Consider the following 6,514-nt stretch of genomic DNA (forward strand, 5'->3'; position numbering starts at 1 on the left):
GAGGACATGAAAAGCTTTCAAAATTCTCTAAGTTGTGATTGGTAGTTTTAGAAGACCAAGTTTCTGAAAATATTAACACATCATAAGAGTATATAAAGTTTAGAAAATCTGCATCATTTAATTTTGAAATTAAACCCTGAACATTCCAAGATAAAAAGTGAAGCTGCTTCTGTTCATTTTCCTAGCTGGGGCGTGGCTGTCCTTGACCATCCTGGCTGCCGGTGTCTCCGCGGCGCTGGTACCGGGGACCGCGCGGGGGGAGCGCCGGTGTAGGCCCTGGTGGTGGGTGGTCGTGGGTATACCGTACCCTGTCGATGTACAGGACGTCATTCGAAAGCGATGCCTGTTTACCTGCTTGGCGGGCCTGTACTAGATATGGCACAAGCTTTCTGCGGCGGTCCTGAATGACCTTGGGATATTGGTCACTGACACGGTACACACTGTCCCGAAGATATTCCCGTGCCTTGTTTTTAATGTCAATTTTATCACCGAAATAGTTAAACTTGACAACTATAGGTCGCTTTTTCCCATGTTCGAAATGACCAATGCGATGAGCGCGATCAATTTTGTTATGTTTTAGAGATGTAAGTGTTAGCAAAGAACTTTTTGGGGGCCTTATGATTACAAAGTGAGTCTATTTCTATAATTTGCTAATATGTTGAATTTCTTTTTTCTTTTATAATTGTTTTCAATATTGTTTTAAATATGGCATGTGATTTTTTTTAAATGCAATAATAAAACGGGAGGTAATTGGCTTGAATATCAATACGTGTTTAGAAACCAATTTTAGTATGACCTTCTAGCTTTCGGACAATGCATTTTAAAATTTGATAAAACAAGAGGTAATGGGCTTTAAATTCAATGAAATTCATGTTTAGAAACCAAGCTTAGTTTCCTAGCTTTGGATAATTGAAGCACCCCATTACTTTAACACCCATGGCATTTTTATTGACGTCCATTTTGTACCGCTGAGGGTAAAAATGTTTTAATTTAACGATTTAGCCTGTTTCTAAGCGGCTGAACACAATTTATAATCAAAGATATTTAGAATTTACTAGATACAATCTTAATATGATTTAAAACAAATGATTTGACACCACAATTTTCATTTGTTTAAAAAAATCATAAATTATGATACTCTATCTTCTTGCTAGTGTTGTGCCGTGCGTTTTTATATCTATTAACGAGTAGATTGGAGCACCAATGGGGAATAGTTTTTCTTAACTATAAACCCGTTACTTTTGGCACAACGGGGAATTAGCTTTTAAAGTCCAAAACAAAATCCTTTTCACGACAACAAGTTCTTTTCACGATTTTATTATGTTGTTCTTTCATTAACAAATACTTGATGTAATAACACAGTGTGTGTAGTCCAAAAATTAACACCAAATATATTGTACAACAGCGACAACGCTATAGTTTGCTGGACTGTGGTAAAACCACCTTCGAGCTCAGACAAATTTCAAGAGTCCGTTTTCTATGAAGAACTACATTTTTTCTCCTCTCTTTTTTTCTAATTAAAAAATATGTTACCTTATATTGTGCAGCCCGGTCAAGCCTACCATAAATTAAACCAATAGAAAAACAGGAAATACTTCATAAAGACTGTCAGCTCAGCTCAAACTAATTACTTCTGATTTCAAATAGTTCTTAATCAAAACATATGTCAAGGTGCTAAATTAGATACAAAGGAACAATAAAACAGTTAGCTTAAGTCAATATGGCTTCGAATGACACCTCCTTTGATTGGCAATAAGCAACATCCTAAATCGTTGGCGTTTGCCAACCTGTTACAAACACAGTTGCATATTTCAAATAACAGGTGTAAAAACATCTAACAAATAATTTGTAAATAACCCAACGCTGAATTTATGAAAATGGTTTCAATTAACAAAACAATTTTATCCAAAGTATGACATGACGTACAGCATAACACTATTATCGTTCTCAAACTTGTTAAAAATAATAGGATTGTTGAATAAAGACAATATTTTATGTTCAAGAATTTTCTATTTTCGTCTACAAATCATTTGCTACTTGAAAATATTTTATCACTTAGTATGTTATGACTTGTTAATTAATAAGTCACTTTAAGTCATTTTATTACATTGTAGTATTTTATTTGTTAATTAGTAAGTATTATGCAACAAAAATATGACTTGCTAAGAGTAATCGGATATTGCCACTGAATCATTAACTAATACTAGTAACTCTCAATATCATTAATTATTATTTTCTGCTTATATTTATAAATAAATATTGTTTCATGAATTTCAATGCCATTTTTAAAATAAATAACCTGAATGAGCATAGATTATAACAACCTATTTTATTGATGTATTGTGATAAATTGTGCTCTGTTCGGTTCTGAAACCTAGTCAAAATATTTGTCTATATTGAATCTAATTTAAGTTCGATCACGACAGACAGACAGAATTGTTTATTGTCGTGAACATGTTTATAACAGTTTGCTTGACAGAAAATGACATGCATCAGAAAGTATTTAATATGGTCACCATTATATATGGCAAATACAAGGTCAGAAAATGAAGACAAAAAAGCAAACCAAAAAAAAGAATAAAAATGTTACAAATGATAAATATCGAAAACAAAACGCAAATGGTACATATCTGAAATAACAGGACAATAGTGATTTTTGGAAGCTAAGACCATAAACGTCCAGTCAAAAGTGGTAAAGTGGATCAGGCAAGTTTTCCGGTCATGTGACTGGTGCCGGAAAAACTCATCTTACACCCCCATGTAAGATGAGTCACGAGCAACAACGCGCCACTTCTTACTTCTTCTATTGTATGGTTTACGACAAGTATATTATGCAATTTCATTAAAGCGGATTCAAAAATATAAGTTTTTCTTTTATGCTGTACGATGAAATATGGGGTTTTAACAGTGAAATAACAACAGTGAAAATATCAATTTGATATTTTCACTGCAAAATAATGAGTGAAAATATCAATTTTCAGAACTACTTTTAAAATCCTCTGTTGTTACATGTACTTGCCTTGGTCAAAACAGAACACTGGACTTCAGTAAATTATGTCAAAAAAGGTTAAAAAAAATATAATTGGAAATTAACAACTTACCGTTTATTACCGGCTATCCCGTTTATCAAACATTTTACTGATCTTTGAAGCTGAATGTTCGAACATTTGCTTTCATTCCAAACAAATTACAGACAAAAACAACTGTTCGAACATAAATAAAATTTTATAGCATCGATCAAATGTATTTTGAACTGTTAACCGTTGTAGTACGTAAAATGAGCTTCCTGGAGAATTCACACAACAATTTACAGATAGATCCGATATTTTTTACCCCACCCACATCTCAAAATGTGTCAACAAACTAGCGTGGCATTTACTCTTCTGGAAAACAAACATTTTAAAGCGAAACAGACTGGTCTCTGACAGTAAGATGACTGTATATTAACTTACTATAAAAACACGCGTATATGCAGTCTTAAAACTAAGAAGAATGGTTAAAATCCAACGAGTATCCACATTTGTTTTGCTAACACATTTGACCTTCCAATTTTTCATTCTATAAATAGCGGCGTAGTAATTTGGTTAAAATAAAAAGTGTATTCATTATTTTTTTGGAACATTTGCGCATTTGTAATAATACTTCATATTTTACTGTTCATAAAGCTTTGCAATAAAAAACGAGCGAATCCTAAAAAAATATATGCTTCGCCACTCGTGAAAATATGTTTTTCTATGACACTCGTGAAATAAAATACGATCTTACACTGAAATAAACAAATATCCTCTATATAATACATAAATAAATAAATAATCGTTAAAGCGCGATTTTAAAAGGAACTATTTGATGTCGATAGTGATTTAAAATTACTGCGCTTTCTGACGTCAGTACACAACGTCGCACGCGCCTTTTGGTGTAATGTACAAAAGTGCGTTTTCTACGTTATTTTTTTCCACAAATTCATAATTTTTGGTATGCAAGAAAAAATATCAATCATTTTTTTTCCGGTCCGAATCGAAAAATCCGACCCTCGGGCACGCTGCGTGACCGGTAACTCGGCAAGCCTCGTAATCGGCTTACACGCGTGCCCTCGGGTCGGATTTTTCTATCCGTACCGGAAACACATGACAGATACTTATAGTGTGGGAAACGAGTAATTAGAGAATTCGATTTTGGAAAAGCATGAAGGGTTAGGGTTAATTAGGTTTAGGATTACTTTGCAAACGCTCCATCATCTAAATGATGTGAAAACATTTCCCGTATAACCTCTACCGGATCAAATATTCGACAATCCTTGTATAGGGACTGTATTTTCCACATTGTATTAAAGAATTTTGTCGTCAAAATATTAGTTAGCTATGAGTCCTGTCGGCCTAACAATTAGGTCCAGGCCACATCCCCAATGTCATGGAACTTGGACAAAAGTGTTAATCGCTATAATAAATAACACTGTGTACATCCATGTGAAGGATATTAATCCTACGTCATTTGGTGAATTATAGCCCATACTAAGCGGACGATACTTGAGATACCATGTTTATATCGTTATTTTAGCCGGCGCAAGGTCGTGCTCGTTTTGAAGCTACTGTTTTAAGGTATTATATTGTTTGCTGTCTAGCCCTTGAATATGCTCACTAACAGCGTTTCTTTCAGTTGACGCGAGTCCAAAGTTACAATCAGCATCAGCAAAATGATAAAATCCGCCTTAAATGAAAAGGGAAATTTAGAATTTGTATTTATGAAAGTGGGCTAAGTTGCACGCAGATTTAGTATCGGCCAAGTTAACAAGCCAGATTAGATTATTATGAATATGTTTGTATTATGGTGTTGGACTGCCGCGAACAGATGTATTTGTCATGCTGATTGTAGTCCTTTAGGATGTAAGAACTCCTATTTCTTGGTATGTGGCGAATACATATTTCAGTGTTTACATTTAGTATCTGCTTAAGAATTTTTATACAAATATCAAAAAATGAAAAAGTTTTTCATTTGGCAGAATTATTCGGACTTCTATTCATCACGGGCACTTTGAAGGCGCAGCCGGGCGTAAAAAAGAAAATGCGTGGTGGCCCAGTCCTTTCAACTCCATGCCCCATTTTCTCGAAACTTCATGTAAGCTTAACAGGGCTTAAGTAGCTTATTTCAATAAGCCAAAATACATACTTAAATTGAATTTTGATAAATGAAAAATGATTGTGATAATCATAAAGATTATTCCCATGTTACGCATGAAAACTCTTAAAGAAGTAAATATTATTGAAAAACAAAAAATGACGTTCAAAACGAACTTTTGAATAATTACACCAAAAAGCGCGTGCGACGTTGTTTACTGACGTCATAGAGCGCAGTAATTTTGAATTACTTAAAATAGCGTTTTTGAACGATAATTTATTATCAATTTTAATTAAAAGTCTTGCAAACATATATATTTGATTGCGCTTTATTGAAATGGCATAATATATTTTTCATAAACCATACAATAAATGAAATAAGTAGTGGCGCGTTGTTGCGCGTGACTCATCTTACATGGGGTATGTAAGATGGTTTTTTCCAGCACTGGTCACATGCCCGGAAACACACGTCCGGTATGCAAGAAAACAGAAGACTGCCTACAAATGTCCTAGCAGCATGTCATCTCTTCATGCCTAAGATCATGACTTGTAGCTAAGGTGACAGGTTGTTGCGAAATATTTTCCGCATGTTATACAGACATGTTTTGTTACTCGTTGTACTGTACCACAGAAATATAAAAGCGCCAATCTGCCAAGTGTTTATACCTTTTGCATTTATCTTCATTTTATTTCTAACAGATTTGAATACCTTGTATTCATAATTACATTTTAGTATATGTCTTAACATGCATGTGCAAACATGCATATCCAGACAGTGTAGATCCAAACATATCTTTCAATAGTTACTGTGGCTGTAAACATTACTTTTCAGATCAAGAATATGAAAACATTCACAGACCAAAACAATAATGCAATACACTCGTTTCTTTGGACATACTTTTTCTTGATCTTCAAATAACACAGGTTATTATCGCCAATCTTATCCGTCTACTGTGGATCATTTGGTTTTCTTGACGCTGCTTAAAGCCTTTTCTAAAGCCATGAATGAATTTTGAAATTTAATCCCGCTCACTTGTGTTTGAGAAGTGTTCTGCCTTAAGCCGACAGAAAGTTAACGCCAATGATTTGTATTCTTTATCGATGGTGTAAAGACTGAAATATATAACAGAGCAGTATAAAAAAATAAAACGAAAAGCATTACCTTTTGAAAACGAAACATGATCTGGATAGTTTGCAATGGCTTTTAATGACTAGTATGTCATCTTATGCATTTACAGCAGTACAAAAAGACGAAAATACGTCCAAATATGGGTATACAACAACATGGCCACTAAATGCTGTGTGTGTAAGTGGCATTGAATTGCTAGAAATCTCACAATAAGCATTGTATCTGAAAAAAAGCTCCTGGCACCACAGTTCGCACAATATTAACACGAAATCGT

Source organism: Mya arenaria, chromosome 15 (genome assembly GCF_026914265.1).
Source record: "Mya arenaria isolate MELC-2E11 chromosome 15, ASM2691426v1".
NCBI lineage: Eukaryota > Metazoa > Mollusca > Bivalvia > Myida > Myidae > Mya > Mya arenaria.